This window comes from Psammomys obesus, unplaced genomic scaffold, assembly GCF_907164565.1.
Source record: "Psammomys obesus unplaced genomic scaffold, mPsaObe1.curated_primary_1811, whole genome shotgun sequence".
In the NCBI taxonomy this organism is placed as follows: Eukaryota; Metazoa; Chordata; class Mammalia; order Rodentia; family Muridae; genus Psammomys; species Psammomys obesus.
The window spans coordinates 6,742,600-6,756,864 of NW_026596064.1; the positions used below are offsets into that span (position 1 = coordinate 6,742,600).

Below are 14,265 nucleotides of genomic sequence, written 5' to 3' on the forward strand. Positions count from 1 at the left end.
GGCACAGGCCAGGACCACACCATAGTCCCTGGTTACATTACTCACCTCAGGCCTGACTCAATTCCCAAACCCTGACTCTCCAGTTCTGCTTCTCTTCATTGTATCCACATCCTTTCCTCTCTCTTTCATTTCTCCACCACTTACTTGCTCCTCTTAGTGACATCTGGGGTCTGAGTGTCTGGGGTCTTCTCAGGAGTGAGTGGATGCCAGAGTGCTATGTCTCACTCATGCATTATGGAGCCAGGCAGGTGCCATCTTGGGATTGGTCTGCTCCACCTCCAGGTTGGACTGGTGCTCATCTCAGGGTAGTCCAGGTCCTGGCGCCAGTCTGGAGATGGTCTCGGGCTTGCTTTTTTCAGGGAATGTTAGATTATTAACATTCAGATGTTCATACTTCAGAGCACTGAGCGTAGACATAGGCTCACTCCTCTCTGCCACCTACTGACCACACATATGACACAGCAGCCACACCTGCAACACCTCTAGGGGCAGGGATAAATTATTCTTGGTACTTCAGACCTACACACCCTTTCTGTCACGTTTTTTTTATTTGTTGTGCAACCTGTAGAGTATAACTTTGGCCATCTGCGTCATCAGAGGTTTGGCATTTTCCATTCAGAGCTGGTAGATGCAGAGAGCATGTAACTGAAGACAATGTCTGCCCTCCCCAGAATTGGTCAGTAGTCAATAGGTCAATGGGGAGAGCTCCTCAATCTATGTACCATTGGGCCTAGTCTTGTGCAGGCCTATGACAGACAGCTACAGTTACTGTGAAGTTGTGATTACATTTGCTTACAGAGTCTAGAAGGTAGCATTTCACAGTCCTCTCCCTGTATCCCAGTCAGACATTCTTTCTGCTTCCTTTTACTTTGCGTTTACTTAGCCTGAGAGGAGGTGGTATCCATGTCTAGTTTAGGCTTGGACAATCAACTATGACTTATTCTCAGCACCTTGAGTCCAGGTGTCTCCTATTTAATACCTTAGTGATGGTCTTTTCCTGTAAGAACTGTTGTAATACAGCTACTGTATTCTGTATTCACTGCCATCCATTTTAAATAGAAACTTCTTTGATTAAGGCTGAGAGTAGCATTTGTGTGGGGGTATAAACATAGATATTTTGAGAGAAGCATGACAACATGACACGTTAAATAAAGGACATTCGTGAATTAACCTGCTGGGCCTAACAGGTCCTTAGCCATCAAGTTTTTAACATGTTTATATAATCATGTGTGATTCTCCTCCTGTGGAATGTGTCTTGTATGCCAGCTGAAAGCAGTCGGTTACTCTCATAACAGTTCCGGCACTATTGAGCCAGTGGTCATGTATTTGTCTAGCAATTTGGTATTCTAGTTTGTAGGGTTCACAGGTAGTAACATTATTTTAATTTTTATTATTAATTTTTATTTTGTCACTTCACGTCCCAAACAAAGGCTCCTCCCTCCTTTCCTCCTGGTTCTGCCTGCCCTCTATCTTCTTCCCCCATGCCTCCCTCCCATTCTTTTCAGGAAAGGCCTCCCTCCCCTCGTGTCAACACTCCCCAGCACATCAAATCACCTCAGGACCGAGTACATCCTCATTCTCTGAGGCCAGAAAAGGCAGCCAGCTAGGAGGAAGTGACTCAAAAGCAGGCAACAAAATTCATATCAGAGACAGCCCCTGCTCCACTTGCTAGGCCACCAAAATGAGGAAGAAGAGTAGTAACATTCTTGATGCTGTCCCTGTCCTACTCTGCAGCAGCACAAATAACACCTTCCAGCATCATAAAACCTAGCCAGCAAGAGGGAAGATTCCAGCTCCGCCACAGCTTCTCTTTCTGTATTTTTAGATCAAGGCACATGACATCTTCAGCAATGTGTTCTCAGTAATTGGTTATTGTGGGCAACCAAGAGAAATGTCAAGATTTTGAATTGTTTCTGAGCCTCTGAGTCCCTCCAGTCCAACAGCTCATAAGAAGGTACCCACACTTGGCATTGGGAATTTTGTTTGATGATTGTCTTAGTTATGGTTATTATTGCTGTGATGAAACATCGTAGCCGAAGCAACTTGGGAGGAAAGGGTTTATTTTGTTTATACTTGTACATTGTAGTTCATCATGGAAGGAAGTCAGGACAGGAACTCAAAAGGGAAAGGAACCTGGAAGCAGGCAGGAACTGATATAGAGGAAATGGATGGGTACTCTTTAATGGCTTGCTCAGCCTGCTTTATTACTAGAACCCAGGACTACCAGCCCAGGGATAGCACCACATTCAATGGCTGGGCCCTCTCCCATCAATTACTAATTAAGAAAACACCTCATAGCAATATATTATGGAGACATTTTCTCAACTGAGGCTCCCTCCTTTCAGATAAATCTAAAGTGTGTCAAGACAAAGAAATTAGCCAGCACAATAACCCATGGCTTCTATTATCACATTAGGTGCCCTGCAAGATATTTCTCTTCTACGTCTCCTCTGTTTTTTCAACGCTGAGCTCTCCTTTAAAATAAAGATTTATTTATTCATTTCTTTCTTTCTTTTGTTCCTTTTCGAAAGAATGTCTCTCTGTGTAGTCCTAACTGTCCTGGAATGGAGACTCACGGGGAACTGGCTGCCTCTCCAGTGCTAGGATTAAAGGCATGCACCACCTAATCCAGCTAGATTTATTTTAATTTTATTTTGTGTTTGAGTGTTTTTCCTGCATACGTGGCTGCTCACTATGTGTGAGCAGGACCCATAGATACAGAAAAGGACATCAGAACCTCTGTAACTGGAGTTAGAGACAGTTGTTACCTCTCCTGTGCATGCCTGAGTAACAATCAACTGTTTTTTAACTGCAGAGCCATCTTTCCAGTCTCCGACTCTATGCTGTCAATTGCTACATTTTACTCAACTGTGTTAGCTCTGTGATTTTTTTTTTTTTTTTTGGAACACATAGAGAGTTGAAGCAGAGGACAGGTGTACAGAGACTACCCTTGCGCATAGGAATTTTACTGTTTGATTGGGATGCTGCTTTCTCTTTAGTTTTAGATATTGGGCCAGTCCAGTTCACAGGAGAATGACTGCTCTGTAGGAACATTCTGCAAACATTAGAGGTCTCTCTAATAGCCCTGTAAGTTTGACTCTCATATCTCTTAGGATTCTTGGACTGGCCTGACTCTCAAAATGTATATTGAATGAGTCCAGGTGTTTCCTATTTAATACCTTAGTGATGGTTTTTTCCTGTAAGAACTGTTGTAATTAGTAAGAACCAAGTTATAGTAAAAAGCTTTCTCCCTTCACCAAGAAGAAACAAGTTCTTAACAAATGGGGTTATTGTAATAGCAGGGAAATAATTCTCCTACTACATACCAGAAACTTAATAAATGAAAAATAATGCACTAAGAATGTTTACATTTTTAGAAAATTGTTGGCCAATGAAATCCCAATAGAACCTCCCTACCCAGAAGAAGTACAGGCTGTTGCCTTTGCTTTTGGCTACGGTCTCTCTCTCTCTCTCTCTCTCTCTCTTATTTTTTTGCTTGCTTTGTTTTCTTTTACTTATATATTTATTCACTTTGCATCACAAGCATAGCCTCCTCCATTCTCTACTCCAATTTCCACCCTTCCTCTCTCTTTCTCCTGTTCCTGCACCCCTACTCCTCAGATAATGGAAGCCCCCTTCCATCAACACACCACAGCACATCAAGTCTCATCAGGACTGAGCCCATCTTCTTCCCCTGTAGGCCTGGCAAGGCAGTCCTGCCAGGGGAAAGCAACAGAGTCCATGTTAGAGACAGCCCCTCTTCCCTTTTTAGGGGACCCATATGAAGACCACACTGTCCACCATGTACATATGTGTAGGGGCCTTAGTTCAAATCCATGCATGGTCATTGGTTGCTTCATAAGTCTCCACAATCCCCTCTGGGTCCTATTGGTCTTCTTGCAGAGCTTCTGTCCCCTTTGAGTCCTTCTATTCTCCCCTGCTCCCACTCTTCCACAGGCTCTCTGCATTCTTCCCAGTGTTTGGCTGTGAATCTCAGCATCTGTCTCAATTCACTGCTAAGTGGAACCACTCAGAGGACAGCTATAATAGGCTCCTGTCTGCAAGCATAATAAAGTATCGTGAATAGTGTCAGGGGTTGGCTTTCTCCCATGAGATGGGTCTCATTGGGTGGACATTCCCTCAATCTCTGCTCTATCTTTGCTCATGTGAGTCTTGTAGGCAGGGTAAATTTTAGGTTAAAGTTTTTGTGGGTTTAGCTACTGTCTCAGTAGGGGTTTATTATTACTGTGCTAAAAACAAGACCAAAGCAGCCTGGGGAGTTGAGGTTTCATTTGGCTTACATATCCTGAATCACAGTTCATTGAGAGAAACCAATGCAGAAGCTTAAACAGTGCTGGCACCTGGAGGCAAGAGCTGGCGCAGCAGCCATGGAAGGATGCTTCTTGCTGGCTTGCTCAGGCCAGGACCGCCTGCTCAGGGATACTTTCACCCACAAAAGGATGGGTGCTTCCCCATCAATCACTAAATAGGAAAATGCCCTTAAGGATTATCTGCTTACAGCCTAATCCTGAGGTAATTTTTTAACTGAAGTTTCCTCCTCTCAGATCACTATAGCTTGTGTCAAGTTGACATAAAAATTCCTAGCATAAGTTTCCTTCAGGAACTTAGTGGTTAGGCCCTGAAGATACCACATACTTAAGACACAGAACATGGAGAAATCAAGATGGTTCTCATATGGAAGCTTTATTCTTACTGTCTACCTTTCATAGTGATGAAAAATGGTATTCAGTCTGTTAGATAAGAGGAATAATAATCAATCGTACCCAGCTATGAATCATGTGTGCCACCATAATCACTGCCTTGGCATGACATAGCCACAGGTGCAAGAGTGACACAATCAGCAGGAGTAACCAACCACTTTCTGATTGGATTTAAGACATACTCTACAAGATGAAACTCATACCTAGAAACAATCAGACCAAGAACCTATGGCTAGACAGGAGAGAGCTTACTACTATTATGCTGATAAATGGACAGAAACCAACTCCTAATGTTTCATTATACTCATAGTTAGTGTATCTGTCTTACATTTTATATCAAAGGGTTTTATTTGTAGTAGATGGTGATTAACACAGATCCACAGCTGTCTGAGATGCAGGAAATAAGAGACTGCATCTCAGCCATCTCAGATGGACCTCCCCTTCCATCTGACCCTAGCCTATCAAATCTCATCAGGGTTGGCTGCATTGTCTTCCTGTGGGGTCTGGTAAGGCTGATCCCCCCCTCAGGGGGAGGTGATCAAAGAGTCAGCCACTGAGTTCATGTCAGAGACAGTTCCTGTTCCCCTTCCTAAAGAACCCATTTGGACACTGAGCTGCCATGGGCTACACCTGTGCAGTGTTTCTAGGCCATCCTAGCATGGTAAATTCTAAATGGAATATATGCACTGCACCTCCTCTTCTCAAGGCTCAGGAATTACTGCAGAAGAAGGCAAAGAGAGTAAGAGCTAGGGATGGCGGATGCTATGTGGAAACACTATCTCCAGAGACAGCAGGGCAGGTGCACAAATGCATTCACAGCAGTTATGACAGCATCCATGAGACCTGTACAAGTTCACCAAATACACCTTGGAGAGAAGTTGGACATAACTTCCTTCTATAGTTGTGGAACTATTTATTGGGTTCTGGAAGAGGGAAAGATGGTTTTCCCTAAAAGTATAGTCTCTGCTGTTTGACCATACTGCAACAGAAGGCTACCCAGTCAAGAATATTTAGGAAAGACAATTTTTTTTCTTTTTTGTGTGTGGCACATTAGATGTGTGGGGAAATCTCAAAAATAATAAATTTTAAAGTGTAGATATTTGATATATTTGTGAGTAATAACATCATAGGTGCTGTGAAGAAATGATGCATATGAAGAATCATATGATTAGGGTCAAATCTTCTTTGTAATTTCAGGATCTATTGATAAAATACTATTGTATTTACTATATTACACTGACTATAAACAATAAAACTACCTCCTCACAGTCTTTCCTCTCTTACTTCGTCGTAGTACGATACTTCTTTTCTAAGATCTGATATTTTATGCCATTAACTTGAACTGTTATACATTATTGTTTACTTGGCTTTGTATCATTATAATATTTTATGCAATTTCATGGTAAGCTGTTTCAGGGTTGGGCACTTGAATTCTTACTCTTTGTTGCCCTTAGTCTATGCCTAAGTGGTTGTGCAGTCATTATTGATGGTTAGCAATTAGGTCTTTATTAAAAAGGTGTTCTATACAATTAATACTTTCCAAATATATCAGTGGAACTCAAGCTTATTACTTACCTAACGATGAGCAGTAACTATGTTAAATAAGAAAGCTCACTTCACACAATCAGTTGTGCCTAATTACAGAAATGGAAATATGATTGTGGATACAATGACTCAAATGACACCCGAGCAACACAGCTTGTAGTCTGTATAATCACAGAAACCCATTTTTCAAAGCTTTGAGCATTGACATTTTCATTAACTGATGGATTCACATTGTTAGTCACATGGAAAATATCTAATATGTTTGGGTGACTTCTCTACAAATGGAAGCTAGAAACTAGATCTGCCCTGATATAGCCAGAAAAAATGGAATTCCAAAACTATTTCTTCTGATAGAGTTCACTTTCTTGTTCCAGTTTGACCTAAAGAAGAATATTTGTAACTTAATTCCTGGAGTTTGAAAGACAATAGATCAATATAATATGAAATTTTATTTCTGTACTGAGGGAGTGGAAACACGACTATATTGAGTCTGGAGATCAGATTCCTGACCCTGGTTCATGGTGACACTGGTGAATAATATCTGCTTATTATCTTCCAAAAATAAAAGTGTGTTGCTACAAGATACAAGCTTTGAATTCTTCTGCTTAGGTCTCCAATTTTTCATTTGTCTTCTATCCGGGAACATTAAATTGCTGTCTAAGAGTTTCTCACTCTGGAATGAAAATTTCATGTTTGAGAGGAAAACAATCTACAGTTGAAATAGCCTGTGGTGCTGTAAACAGCTATAGAGCCCCCAAGAGACATATAGTGACGTGCAAAGAATGTTCTCAGCAGGTTAGATGTTGGATATTTAAGTAGCTCTTTATGAATGGTTGTGTTTGACTCTATTTGCCTATTTTGTGCAACTGTATCAACTTTAGACAAGTTCTTAATAAACTCAGTGTCAGAATTTAAATACCATACTCCTGCTCCATAACACTCCCATTATTAGGTAAGCTTGTGTTATCAATGCTAAAACAAGGATAATACTATTTAGCTGACAAAATTTTCATGAATATTTAACAGGTACTTATCTAAGAACATTTATATACTATGTAATATGTTCAGATTCACTGTTCCAAGTCAAGTATGTACTAACAGTTTCTAAATCAAGCTTCAAAATGTTATAAATTTCTTATTCTGGGGGTTGGATCCATGGCCTTGTGCATGTATGCAAGTATTCTTAACTGGATTCTAATTCCCAAATCTTTCCCTACCACTTTTTATTTTGAGACAGGGTCTTGCTAAGTTACCAAGGGTGGCTCTGGAATCACTTTGTACTTCCAGTAAGCCTTGAGCTCAAGATCCTTTGGTCTCAACTTCCCAGATAGGTGAGGTCATAGATTTGGATAACCAGTCTCAGCCTATAGGCTTATTATTAAGCATTATTATCACCGAGATTTACATTTTCAGGACATAATCATTCATTTTAGGACAATTTATTTGGGTTTTTTTTTAATTCGTTTTTCAGCCTGTTAGTAAGTACCAGATAACAGTATTTTGATAAGACAACATCAATTCTTAAGACTAAGCCTGCTCTCCAAATTCATACATTATGATTTTCCTTTTTCTAAGAATATTTCTATTACAAAGTAAGAAATGTTCATTACCTATATCTTAGAGAAGTTTTGAAACAGGGTAGATAGTTATTTTTTCCTACAAAAAAAGATATTAAAAGTAACCTTGAATAAATGAGTATCTATTGAGATAGGAGAAATAGAGAAGAAACATCTAAACAAATACAGAGAATGTTAATAGTCTTCTTATTCTTGTCTAGACTAAAACTTTATTTTACATCAAAATAGAATCAAACACAGCATAAACCTGGCTCCTAAGAGGAACTTTAATGAAATGTCTAAAGAATTTTTGCTACATTTTTGACACCTCTTATGAAATCTTATCACTTTAATTAGTTGATGCTGAGCCATGGAATGCTTGGACTAGTATTTCCACAGTTCAGTTTGTGTCCCATGCTTCCAGGCTACAAACAGCCAAGGAGAGGGCCATTCACTTCTCCTCGGGGACACCACAGCAGTCACATCATTATAATCCATGTTGAAGGACTGTTATTATGAACAACCTTCATGACTGAACTGTATGGCCATAGTTTTAAGACCTTTGGAGAAGTAAATGATGTCAAACAGCTAAGGATACTAGAGCCATAGGCTAATGAATTTGTTCTTTCTTGGCCTTTTCTCAAGGATGGCTATAGGAGCACTGGATAATACTTGATTATTTCAAGGGCTGTGGTTAGAGCCTTTGGAGATGCTACTCCAGTTTAACAGTATTAAACAGTACTGAGAGACACACACAATTAGAATCTATAGTGTCTGTTTGTTAAATGTGGTTCAGCTCAAAATTTTGAGGATGAGAAATTCAACAATGAGCTTAAATACCAAAGCACAAAACAAAGCAAAATCTAGCTAATGATCTGAACCAAAGCAACTGAAGATTAAACCATTAAATTTAATTGTTCTGCTTGACACAGTATTTTAGATTATTTCATTATCATTATCGTTACATGTAATAACATAGTATTCTAGATGTCTTGGTGAGATGGAGAGCTTATTTATTTAAATACTGCTAGGTATGTGATTGCTTATCTAAAAATGACTGGTTGCTGAATCACCAGAAACTAAGAAAATATATTAAGGGCGATCCCTGTCCTATTGCCATCAATAAGCACAGTCCTCACCCCTCATTAAGAAAATTTTTCTTTGCAGTAGGCTAGACCAACATAGAAAACCATAACCAATCACAATGCAGCTTTGTGGCTCCCAGTCACAAGGAATATATCTATGAAACACTCCTGCATCTAAAGCTCAGGGAACATTGCAGAAGATGATGTGGAGAGATTGTAAGAGCTAGGGAATCAAGAAGTTTACTGTGAGATTGTTGTCTCCCAGTCATGTCAGAAGCTACGTAGTAAACTCTCATGAACATGACTGTCCAAATGTGAGCTGAACAAAAATGACTTCAGTGGCCATGTCAAAGTGGAAAAGTCCATGAGTCCTCACCCTACACAAGAAACTATAGGCAACTGAAGAAGGCTGAGAATAAGAGAAGTAGGCCTCTGAAAAGGTTATTTTTAAAAATACACACACCATACATACATGTATACATACATATACACATACATATACATACCTACACACATACCTACCTACCTACCTACCTACATACATACATACATACATACATACATACATACATATTTCTCTATAGAGAAATTGTATATAATAAAAATTCGTGGAAAAGGAGGCCTGAATTTGGAGAAGAATGGGCAGGGATATATGAAAGAGGTTGAATAAAGGAAAAAGGGAGAAATCTTGTAATTATAACCTCAAAAAAAATTTAAATTTTAAAAAGAGATATTAAATGATCCACCCTTACTTAAGACTATTTGACTGGATTTAAATTTTGTTAAATAAAATTTTTCTGGGAGTTTATTTTATTTAACATAAGATCATTACTGCAAACGTCCACTGATATTTTATTTTTGCTTGCTTCATCAACAAGTCAGATAAAGATTGTTCCCTTACTCCGGAATACATGCAACAGTGTGGGGCAGGGGACAGTACATGCAAGTCGCCAGGTCTAGCAAGGATGGAGGCCCTATTTATCTTTCCATCATTTGAAGCCTATAGGGCTGTAAGTGACCTTACTGTGCCTGTAGAAGGTCCTTGGAATAGGTAGTAACTCCAAGTTTAGCCCTTCTCTTTTGCTAAAAATTATCCAGCTGTCCATCAACTAACTGTTTGCTTCACAGTCAGGGGAGTTTGTCATCATGGCAGCTACCAATGTTTTAAATGCTTCATGGCTGTTCATAAAGACTTCAGTCTAGCTATAAATTCAGAGAGGAGACTTCAATCCAGGAGCAGAAGCCAATGGCGCCAAGTGTCATAGCTGCATAGAAACCCTGCTTTTCTTCCAAGAAACGACAGTTCAACGGTTGTAGAGAAAGCAGGCTCTTTTTCACTTTACACAACCTCAACGACTCTAGAAAAGCCTTTTTGTTCAGGGGATATCCTGGGGATAATCTCCAGATAACTAAACCCAGAACACCAGGCCATTTTACATCTCAAATGGGAGAGGACCATCTCCTGTACCCTTACCAGCCGGGACAGCCGTGTGTAACTAAACGAAAGGATTGGGCTGGCTATTTTAGAAACCTTCACACTCTGCTCTGGTTATTCCAGACCTCCATGCTGTAACTCTGTAGGACAGAGGCCTATGTCCTGATAATCCTCTTTCCCGCGATTTTGTTGTATGCTGGTGGGTAGCCCTTTAAACGGGCAGAGTAAAGTGAAGTTGTGACACAAAAAACAGGTAACATCTGGGTCGCTTAGCCCAGGCACATCCACAAGGTCTAGAAGGTGGCTAAAGAGATCCAGTGAGTGTCTCGGTACAAGAATATGGTGATCGGTGGGACTGTTGACTCTCAGGGGCAGTGAAGAGCTAAGGCCGCCAACCAGCTATAGCAGTAACTGCTGGACTTGCTATCTTGGGCCACTTAGAATCAGCTTATAAAGCATCCGATACCTGAAGGTCTCTGGAATTCAAAAGCGAAAGCTGTGACACTGTTAGCCGAGTGCTTCTGGAACCCAGTTCTGTCTGCTACAACCCTGAGAGCTAAGCCCTGAAGCTGTCCATGCTTTCATTCATTCAGAGTAGGAAAAAGAACATCTAGACGGTTGGGCGTGTAGGCACACTGGATCTGCGTTTCATTTTTAAGTGAGAAGGTGGTTCTGACTTACCTAGCAATTTATTACCTTTTCCTCTGGCTTTCAACTAGATAACGTCTTTCTGATTAAATTACTTAATACAATCAAGTGATAAAGAGTTTGAGGAAAAGCCTTGCCTTCAAAAATGCTCACTCAAAACTTTGTAGCTAAGATCCTGGAAGTACTCCAGCTTAAGACCAAGCCATTTATTTCATAGCACAGTCATTTATAGAAAAGTACATTTCTTCTGGACTACATTGTCCACATACTAACTTTATATTATCCATATTTCTAATCAGAACCAGTCAGTTTTCTTGCTGTTCACATGGTATTGGAAGCTGATTTTGTACATCTCCTCTAATTTTCCCAAGAGTAGAGAGAGCCACACCTCTGTATGTTTGGAACTATGCAAGAAGTGATAAATACACTGAACTGATAAAAGAAAACTGGCAATAAAGCTTACAAACTGAATTACAGACAGTAAAGTCATCTCCTCTCAGTGTTGAATAATGGTGTAAGACCTGTTTCTTCTTCAAACGAGAAAACCTAAGGCTATCTTTTAGGTTTTATGGGCTGGTAAATTCAAGAGACTTGTGGCGGAGTGCACAAAGGCAGATATTTCAGTAATGCCATCTGTTCCTTTTACTTTAATAAAAAAAAATTTCTCACCTAGACATTTGAAACACAGTCTCTCCGTCTCTCTCCCTATCACTCTCTCTCTCTGGAGTGTGTATGTGTGTTTGTGTGTCAGAGAGAAGGGGAGAGGAGGGGGGAGAGAGAGGAGGAGAAGGAGGAGGAGGAGGAGAAGGAGGAAGAGGAGAAGGAGGAGGGGGAGGAGGAGGAAGAGGAGGAGGAGGAGGAGGAGGAGGAGGAGGAGGAGGAGGAGGAGGAGGAGGGAGAGATTTTGATAAGTTTCTAACATTTGAACACTTGGTCCCAAGTTGGTGGCTATTGAGGGAAGTGTTCCCTTGCTTGAGGAAGTATGTCACTGGGGGCAGGCTTTAGGTTTCAAAAGACCAATGATTGTCTCCAGCTGTCTGCCACTGGCTCCCTTTCCTCTAGCTAGGGTGTCATGCCAGACTCCAGTGCAGGAGGGTGCCCTTACTCCTACTTCAACCTGAGGTGCCAAGGTGGGCTGATACCCCTTCAGTCTTCCCTTCTCTGAGGAGAGGGGGAATGAGAGAAGTGGGTGTGAAGTGGGATTGGGGGGAGAGGAGGGAGGGATTGGGATCAGGCTGTAAAGTGATGAAATAATAATAATAATAATAAAAGACCAATGGCATTTTATGTTAGCCATCTCTGCTTCCGGTTTGTGGTTGGACATGTGAACTCTAACCTGCTGTTCCACCTGTGTGCTACTTCTGTTCTGCCATCATAAACTCTAATCCTGTGGACCCACAAGGCCACATAAGTTGCCTAGGTCATAGTGTTTTATAACAGTAAAAAAAAAAATATATATATATATATATATATATATATATATATTTCTGACATGTTTTGTCATTCTGTCTTTAATTTCTTTTCTGCAGAGCTATCTTTCTAAAAAGTAAATTCAGTCTTCTCATAAGCCTAAAATCTTCTACTATCTTACTTGTGAAGAGACATAATCCAAACATGTCAACAGATGGGCTTCTTGTTTCAACTTGTTTCTAGACCCACCTGCAGCCCAAGTTTCCTAACTTCCTTTAAATACAGCAGGCATTTGAAATGCCCTATATCTTGCCATAGGGTGCTTTTCCACACAGTGACTCTTCTGAGGACCACACAGAGCTGTGAATATACATTATCACTTTTAGAGAAAAAATTTAATTTATAGTTACTTGTTTATAAATTGAAGTAATATGTGTCATATCTCCTAATATAACCTAATACCAAGGGCTACCCTGATATTTTGTCTTTATCTTTGCTATCTTCTTTTAAGATACAAACACATAAAGGTTGCTAACATGTATGAGTCAATAAATTTTGATAACATTTTAATACATTTAATTTTTTTGTTTATTTGTGTGTGTGTGTCTGTATGTGTGTGTGTTTCTGTGTATGTAATGTGTGTGTTTGGGTGAATATCTGTATGTTTCTGTGTGTGTGTGTGTGTGTGTGTGTGTGTGTGTGTGTGTGTGTGTTATAAATGAGAATATGTTTTCGTGTTTGTATATGTGAGTTGGATGCCTCTTCCCAGCACAGGTTTCAATATTTTCATACCTTTTTTTGAAGTGGAAATTCATAAAATATTTTGGAAGCTTTCTGTACTCTTGGAAAGTACAGAAAAGGTTCATTGTGAATACAACAGACTTCAGTGATGCTAAGCTGAGATCAACACACACACACTTCAGTTAACCAGTACAAAGAGGAAATGGAAGCAGGTATATTTCCAAGGAATTTTTAGTAACCTATCCCAGGGTGTTCTGTCTTATGGCCTGGGATGCTACTACTGGGCTTGATGTTCTGCTTATCAACTGATTTTGTACCACGATAGATAACCATCTAATGGAATTCTCCTCATTCTGAAAGTTTTCTGTCTCTATCTCCATCTGTCTTCTAATCTACCTGTGCTGGTTTGAATAGGTATGACCCCATCGACTCCTGTTTGAGTGTTTGGCCCATTGGAAGTAGCACTATTAGAAGGTATGACCTTGTCAGAGGATGTGTGGCCATGTTGGAGGAAGTGTGTCAGTGTGGGGATGGGCCTAGTGTGACAACCTCCATCTGCTACCTGTGGATCAAGATGTATAAATCTCAGCTCATTTTTTACTACCATGTCAACTAGCATGAGGAAAGGTGTGGGAGATCTTGATTGCATGTTGACGTCAGACATGGAGGGTAGAGTTTGGAGATTGCCCAGCTAATTTTCAGTCTTGTGTTGGTCCAGCAATTATTCACTAATGTTCCCTTTTCTATGCTTTGGAATGATAATGTATATTCTGTGCCATAGTATGTTGCAAGTATGTGATCTGCTGTTTGATTTTGATTTTACAGGGGATTACAGTTAAGAGGTTGCATGGATCTCAGAAGAGACTTGGAACTTTGGACTTTTATACAGAGTTGAGACTGTTATAGACTATGCAGATATTTTTTTAATTCTTTTATATTAAGTACAGTTTATTCACTTTGTATCCCAGCTGTAGTCCCCTCCCCTGTCCCCTCCCAATCCTACCCTCCCTCTCTCATCTCCTCCCATGCCCCTCTCCAAGTCCACTGTTAGGGTAGGACCACCTTCCCTTCCATCTGAACTTACCCTAACAGGTCTCAGCAGGACTGGCTGCATTGTCCTCCTC

General features: G+C 40.3%; 1 non-coding gene across 1 annotated transcript; it reads right to left on the reverse strand.

Moving 5' to 3' along the window:
• Positions 1–361: 361 nt before the first annotated feature.
• On the reverse strand, positions 362–493 carry LOC129689880 (small nucleolar RNA SNORA17). Its single transcript, XR_008722202.1, has one exon. It is a non-coding gene; the product is annotated as a small nucleolar RNA SNORA17 (small nucleolar RNA).
• Positions 494–14,265: the final 13,772 nt, after the last annotated feature.